This window comes from Montipora foliosa, chromosome 8 (assembly GCF_036669935.1).
Source record: "Montipora foliosa isolate CH-2021 chromosome 8, ASM3666993v2, whole genome shotgun sequence".
In the NCBI taxonomy this organism is placed as follows: Eukaryota; Metazoa; Cnidaria; class Anthozoa; order Scleractinia; family Acroporidae; genus Montipora; species Montipora foliosa.
In genome coordinates this window covers 10,240,989-10,248,488 of record NC_090876.1, presented here as the reverse complement: position 1 = coordinate 10,248,488, position 7,500 = coordinate 10,240,989, and the positions used below count along the sequence as shown (strand labels likewise).

General features: G+C 41.0%; 1 long non-coding RNA gene across 1 annotated transcript in view; it reads left to right on the top strand.

Annotated features, from left to right (window-relative positions):
- The window catches only part of LOC137968012 (uncharacterized), a 15,233-nt gene extending 8,167 nt beyond the window's left edge, over positions 1-7,066 (top strand). Inside the window, exon 2 of the long non-coding RNA XR_011116610.1 lies at positions 5,267-7,066. This is a non-coding gene — a long non-coding RNA (uncharacterized lncRNA). The remainder of the gene's footprint in view (positions 1-5,266) is intronic.
- The last annotated feature ends 434 nt before the right edge of the window (positions 7,067-7,500 follow it).

The following is a 7,500-nucleotide window of genomic DNA, read 5'->3' as shown; positions in this document are numbered from 1 at the left end:
TGTTGTCGAAGTCCATTACTCGTCGCTTTTATACCAGAGAATTTTCCATTTGGTTTCAGTGTTCTGCATAAAACTACACTCGTGATAAAATATTAGAAACACAGCTCACTTTGATTTCGGCTCGACGGGCAATAGATTGTTGTCGAAGTCCATTACTCGTCGCTTTTAAGATTCCAGGTGTTTGCTTTCACCGCCTGCCTAGTTTATCCAACTGACTTTCCATTATTGAGCTCCATAAGGGTATATTTTGTTTAAGGATCCACTAAAACGCCATGACTTTCGAAGCCATTGCAGGTTAAGTTAATGATTCTACTGTGTCCACCAGAGAAATCTACGCATTTCCACTACTCTCTCGATCCTAAGAAAATACGCGCAGAAGGCTCTATGCACAAAGACACCACTTACCAGGGGAGTGACAGGCAAGACTTTTACCGACATGGAAAAAAACAAAATAAATAAAACGAACAAATCCCACCCACTTTCCGACTGGGATGAGCCTTGATACGGTGAGAGCAAATAAGTGAACGGTTGCCCAGCCGTGTCAAAAATCGTTGCAAGCGAGCCTCGAAGGATTTTGAAAATTTGAATATTTTTCGCTGTTTCTCAGCAATGGATCCTCGCTGGACCTTGAAACTTGGTCAAGCAGAAGTAAATTTATCCGTGTGGCCATCGGCGGAGTTTGAGCGCGACTGATGCCGGAGAAGTGTGATTTTATCGGCGAGATGTGAGGTAAGCTAGAAATTACTTTCCAGCCTTTCTTTTATTTAGGTACGATTGACAACCCGGGAATTTGAGAAGTCGCTTAAATCGCATTCAATCAGGCAAATAACCACACAAAAAGCGAGAAATTCATCACGACAATAAAGTACGGCTTTTTTATTGAGAACTTTTGCGGGTAAATATCTTTTTCAGTTTGTTATCGAGATTCCCATACAGATCCTTATAGTTGTTTACCTTCCGACTCTGGGCAGCCTGTGGTCCGACACGAAAGTGGTGGAAAAAATGTTCCGCGCCATAATTATCAACCATAGCGTTAAACTGGATATTTGTTGGCTTCTCAAAAGGATGATCAATAGCTCACTGAAGGTTTTAGTTGAAATTGCAAAACGTTTGTATGGTGTATTTATCAGAGATAAGACACGAAAGTAATTTATGAAATCCTTCGCGGGTCACCAGCTTTATGTTCAGAAATCGAGAAATTTGAAGGACTTCAGTGGGAGATACTGATTTCGTTTCCTTTTCCTTTTTAAATTCGTGGATTAAAGTACAATTTTGTGATAAATCTCTACTCTTACTTTCTCTAGCCCAGTCGAAGTTGTAACTGAGCATTTCTGTGTACGTGACAATATTTTGACACGGAATAAGAGTACACAAGGGCTTTTTCAAAAACTGTATCTGGGCCAGTACAATCCCAGTCCATGTTTCATACCCAGTCTACATTTTGTACCTGGGCCACGTTTTATACCCAGCCCGCAGTCCGACTCCGCGCAGTCCACAATGCTCCTTTTATACTGACCGAATTTAGAATATGTCGTGTGAAAGAAAAGATGACAACAACAAGAAGTGTGGGGGATTTTTGTCTTGCTAAAAAAAAATAACATTCGAATTAACTTTAATTGTACGTTTTTTCGAGTGGGTCTTCGTTTTCGAGGTCTTCGCTTTCGAGGTCTTCGTTTTCGACACTACCCCAAACAGAGTACTGTACAAAGAATTGCAAAGTGAATTCATATACAACCCTTGATTGACTTAATGGGGCGTTTTGTCTTTAGTGCTTTTGAAGAAATATAATTTTGTGGTCTTCTGTTTTATTCGATGTCCACATTCGGGTCGACGAGACATCTCCGAAGCTTACGCTTAAGTTTCTTAACAAGCTGTGTTAAAATTTCTGCTACCTGCATGTCACCTCAGTCTGAAGATGATATAGAATTACATCGAAATATTATAAGTACATCAACGATTCTTTGCATTTGTTGCCTGTATTATAGACACAATGCATTTACTCGGAATTACATTTATTCTTAGTTGAAATTTCAAAACGATGTCTGGCTAAAATGATAGAAAACTACGAGCTTTCGACTGCCCGAACTGCAGTCTTCGACGGGTAAAATGAATGATAAGAAAACGATGAGAAAATTTGAATAAATAGTGTGAATTGCGAAATAATAAAAATGTAAATAGTTATGAATGTTTGTTAAAAAGAATGTTGGATTGCCCAGGTAACGCAGGGGCACCCAACGAATCTGTTCCTCACATTATCTGTTCCCCAGAGGAATCTTGCTGGCTGGCAAAAATACATGTGTTTCGATGAGCTGGCTGGGAAATTTTGTTATTGATAGAGGTTTTGCCTAGGCATTAGTGACTTTCTCTAGCATTTCAACCCGAGCTGGCTGTAGAAACTCTTAAGACTGATGACGACTAAAAAAAAAAAAAAAAGAACCCCTTCCCTCTCTCAGAGAGTAGTCACAAACATACGACGGCTGGTCAGAGTGATTGCGCTTGCGGAAAAAAACCTGTTTTGTCCCCGTTTTGTCGCTTTTGTTCGGTCGTTTCGGATCGAGGGATTTGAAAGCGCGCGGAATTCCTGGCTGGGAAATAAGTTTGATCAGCTGGCTGGGAAACCAACCAATTTTATCTAGCTGGCTGGGAAATTTCTTGTGTGTCTTGCTGGGAAAAAGGAACAGATAATGTTTTCCCAGCAACACTGAAAAACACCTGAAAATGCCTTAATAACATTTATTTTCATTAACTGGGGTATAATAATACATTTTACAACAAATTGGTCGTTGGGTGCCCCTGGTAACGGGCAAGAATTGTTATCTGCGTTAGGTGTCACTTTGGTATGCGACGCTTCTAATGTTTTTCTGGTTCTAAAAGTGCCTTCGTCAATAATAGACGCGTTTTCAAAATCAATGGCGTGGTTGTTGGACCAGGCGTGATTAGCAATTCTAGAACCTTTGGCCGCAGTTTTGGTGTTTCTCAAATGTTCTTTTTTTCGGGTATTAAAAGTTCTGCCGGTTTCCCCAATATAACACCACGAACAATTTGTACATGGGGACGTATACAAACACCACCCCTGTGGACCGCCCCTTAGTTTGTGAGAAAAATCTTTAAGAGAGAGAGAGAGAGAGAAGTGGTCCTTAAAAATTCAGGTGGAACCCGTGACCCATGCGATGTGTTGACGGTTGAACGCACTGGTCAATTTGTTGGGCTCGTTTGTTCCGGTGAAGGACTCGATAAATTAAATGAATGTAAATTTGAAGTGCGGGCTATAGACGAATCCCTTTGGAGCCACCAATTTCAAATGGATGGTACGAAATAGGTGTCTACATGTATAAGAGACAATTGCTTAAATCAGTAGCCTATAGCTATAAGCGAACAACAACCCTACATTCCTGTTAAGAATTAGAGCAGCAACTTGATGTCATAACCGGGTGTTTTTTTTTTTTTTTTCGCGGAAAAGGTAGTCTGTATAGATCATAGTCTATACAGATGTTAAATGCCGTGACATAGATCGTAGTCATGGGCTCCAGCTTAAATTGTCCAGATAAGTGCCAGTATCGCTTCTCTCTTTCGTCCGAAGATTTCTCTGCTTGTAACTTCACAAAATAAGGGGTGGTCCACAGGGGTGGTCCATGGACCGGGTCCATGAAGGGGTCCATGGACCGGATCCGCAGTGGTGGTCCATGGACCTGGGGTCCATGTTTTGTATACGTCCTGTACATGGAATTTTGTACACGACGTTGGTCTGCGATTCCATCGAAGGTCGGGATTTCGGAGCTGGGACCTGTTGTTGTAGAGTGGTAAATGGTTTGTTTACAACTGTGACATCCTGTTTTTTGAGGACACGTGTCAACACACGTTACCCAGGCTCACAGTCTGTGCCACACAGGTAAATATAGAGAAAATATGAGGCAAAGTTAGGTCTGGAAATTTGCTAGAAAATTGGAGATAAAAATCGATGAAACTTACCATGTGGTGAGCTATTGTTGTCTTTAATACGTACACGACGTTTCGGGAAAAATGGTCTCCGTTTCACCTGCCTTCATAGTATAGTGACAAGGTAGGAGACGGAAGCCAGCGTTGGGACTCCGATGCTTCAGTGGATTCATGGTTTAGAGAAATTCATGTTCCACGAGCCTGGCGTGTTTATTTAGCGACTGGATTCTATTTTCGCGAAAAAAGTCGTGCTTATTTTGGGTCGAACGGAGTGAGCCTGGGTTACCTGTGTTCGGGCAGTAGAACGCTCGTAGTTTTCTATCATTTTAGCCAGAGATCGTTTTTAAATTTCAACTATGTTTCATCCTGGCTGCGGCCCTTCAATATTTTAACATTTATTCTCTTTCTCTTAAAATTATCAACGGGCAATAGATTTAGTGATGTTGTTTTATTGTTGAATGTTCGCTTCTCAGTACTAAATGATTTCTTTGCTTAATGCCCGCTGGTCCACACGAGTAAATATTATTTAGAAAAATTTCCCTCGATAACTTCTATTTCTCTTGTAAAAGAAAAAGAAAATAGTTATTAAAATCCAGCGCGTTTTCCGGAGAACTACACTTGGTCTTTTAAAACAGGGACACATACTGGCGATCATCGCAAACATGTGTATAAGAGCTCCGAAAACTCAGAGCAAAGGTCGCGTTTTATTCGACCAAACAAAAACTCACAAATTGTCGCATGTGGTTATTTTTTGCAACATCAAAAGGGAAAGAACAGTTATTCGAGTACGTTTTTCCATCTATACGAGAAAAAGAAGTGCAGTCCAGTTAAGTGTTCGAAGGATGGAATGATAGGGCTCTCTGCTTGACATTCCAGAAGGACAACTGAGAAGTCGGAGTTCTAGGCAGGACCTCTAAATGCTCTAACCATTGAGGCACAAGAACTTTTTGGGAGCCACATGACTTATCTATGTTCGTTTTAGACAAACTTTCCAACTAGCCCGTTGGTTGTGATTTCTTCAATGGAAGGCACCTTTCGAACAACTTGAGCCTAGCCTACAAGATTCAGGAAGTGACCTCCGTCGCTTCTTACTCTAACGGAATTAGAGGACTGCTGCTGCTACTACTACAGCGCACATCTTTGGGATTTGTTTGGTTTCGGCTCTTAATTAAGGAAGAGGCTATCGAAGTCTATAACAATGAAAAATAATAAAGAGAATGATGATTATCATTATTGTCATTGTTATACGTAAATCTGAATTTTCCACCTTCAGGCCACACCTTGACTCACATGACTCTGAGATTGTTTTTTTTTTTTTGTCTTTTTTCAGGGAATACACATTCGTCGAAGGCTACCTTGGAGGTGAAATTGGGGATACCGATCGGTGGATTTTTCACTTTAGTCTTGATCGGTTGGATCATTAAGTGCTGTTGTTGCCCATCAAGGGTACATCCAGGGTAGCCGCCAGACAACATTTCTTACCTTAGCCGCAATACCAGCGTCACTTTTCTTTTAAGTTATGATGCAGTCTCTCGCCTAGCGGGAAAGCAGTTGTATTAATTTGCAGGAATTAGAATAAAAGTTATGTAACCCTTTATGGTGGTATTCCATGGAAAATTCCACCGGCCACTTGATTTTCTTGCGAGTAGACACCTTCGCTCAAAGGCTCTTGGGTATACCGAGAAAAGGCAAGTGACTCTTGCGATAATCCATGGTACACCACTCGAACGTGTTGCAAAATTAGAACGTATTTGTCGTTAAGGGCAGGAAAGCGTATGTACAGTAAAGTTTCCCGGATAGCGTAGAGTTGACAAACGTTTTGGTTTGCTCTATCGACTTGAAAAAGGCTTTTGATGCGGTGAATCGTTCTATTCTTAAGTAGTTAACTGCGTACTCACCCACCTAGTATTTTTATCACGTTTCTTTTGTGCTTGGACTTGCAAGGTTAGAGCTTTGCTTCCATGCACGATAGACTTAATTTTAGACACATTTAAATGGAATTTGTCGGTTTAAGATATAACAAATACTCTCCTTTATCCAGGACACCTGTCGTAAACTTTATAACTTAGGGCCCTTTTTTTTTTTAACATATCACCCAAATGCATTCCATTTAAATCTCGGGAGCAACTACAGAATACGGGGCCACTCTGGAAGCAGTATTACTAAAGTGGTTCCGCAGCTCCACAGTCGTGTTAGCGTTTACAAGAACGCGGAAGGTATATGTTTCAATGGCTTCGCGGCTCCACAGTGACTTCATTGTGATGCCGCGGGGCCACTGCAGTCAACCCTCTTCAAAAGCGGCCCTGTATCCTATGGTTTAGCTTTTCGTGTCCCTTTTTTTTCCAACCACACATCTCATAAGCTTTGTTGTCTCTCTCTAATGTTGTTCTACAGTTTTCAGTGGTCACTGCGATCTTCCGTCATTTCGTTTGACACGAAATTGCGTGACAAATCCCCTTCAGCATCAAGGAGTAAACTGAGCTGCAAGAGCAACAACAACAAAAAGAGTCACGCACTGCGTACGTGTGGTAATGCAGTAAGACAGCGCTTTATTCCATATTGTCAACTGAGGTGCGTTTTGACTTCCAGGAGATTCAAGGTGTCTTTGCGTAACACGTAGCCCTAATAGTGCACGATATTGTTTTGGAATCGCAAATCATTATAGTGCCATGGTAGATGTCTTAGGTAAATAGCCCCCTAAGAAGACGTGTGGTTACTAATAAAATACTAAACCCAGAAAGATTGAAGAAAATAAAAGGGGATCGAGAAACATTGGCTTCGAGGCTGACACGTTGATCATTTTCAAGTTCCCTAACAACTTCTTTTTCACCACAAGGTTGATGCAAAAGCAACAACTGTACAACAACATTTATTTCAATTAATAATAAGTTACAAAGAGTCCCGATCCTCATATTAACAAGGACACTTAATCGAGGCGGGTCAGATACACAGAGAATTTAGCTTAACTACCTGGTTGACAAAAACTACGGGAAGAAAACGGGAAATGGAGAGAAAAACAACCAAAGAAGCAGCTACGTATACACAGCTTATTACAAAACCTAGAGTGAAATGCGTAATTTAAGTAGAATTTCAGTTTATAGCTTAAATTTGAAATAAATTTGAGAGTGTGTCAACATCATCATTCTTCGCAACAAAACATCGAGAAGTCGATGGATGGCAACTATGTAGTTTAATTTCGATAGTGACCCATTTCCCTTGTTGCGTCCTGATGTGGTTTTAAATCGCACAAGTGATCAAAACCAGATAAGGGGAGAGTGGATCTTATTTTTTAACTGCACGTTCTAGTGTGAAGTAGTCAGCTTAGGGGGTACTTACATGAGACCGGTTCTTCCTTTGCGTTTACATGAAACCTGACAATGAACTCAGACCGGTCTAACTTCGTCTCGGTTGCTGGACCGAGACGAGAAATCCTCGTACCGGTCTGATGTAAATGACAACAAATCTCAGACCGGATCCAGAAATTTCAAGCCTTTATGCTTTTGAGTCAGCAATTTATTTAACAGACAAAAGCTATCACTTCGCCCCGAAACCAGGCACCAAGCA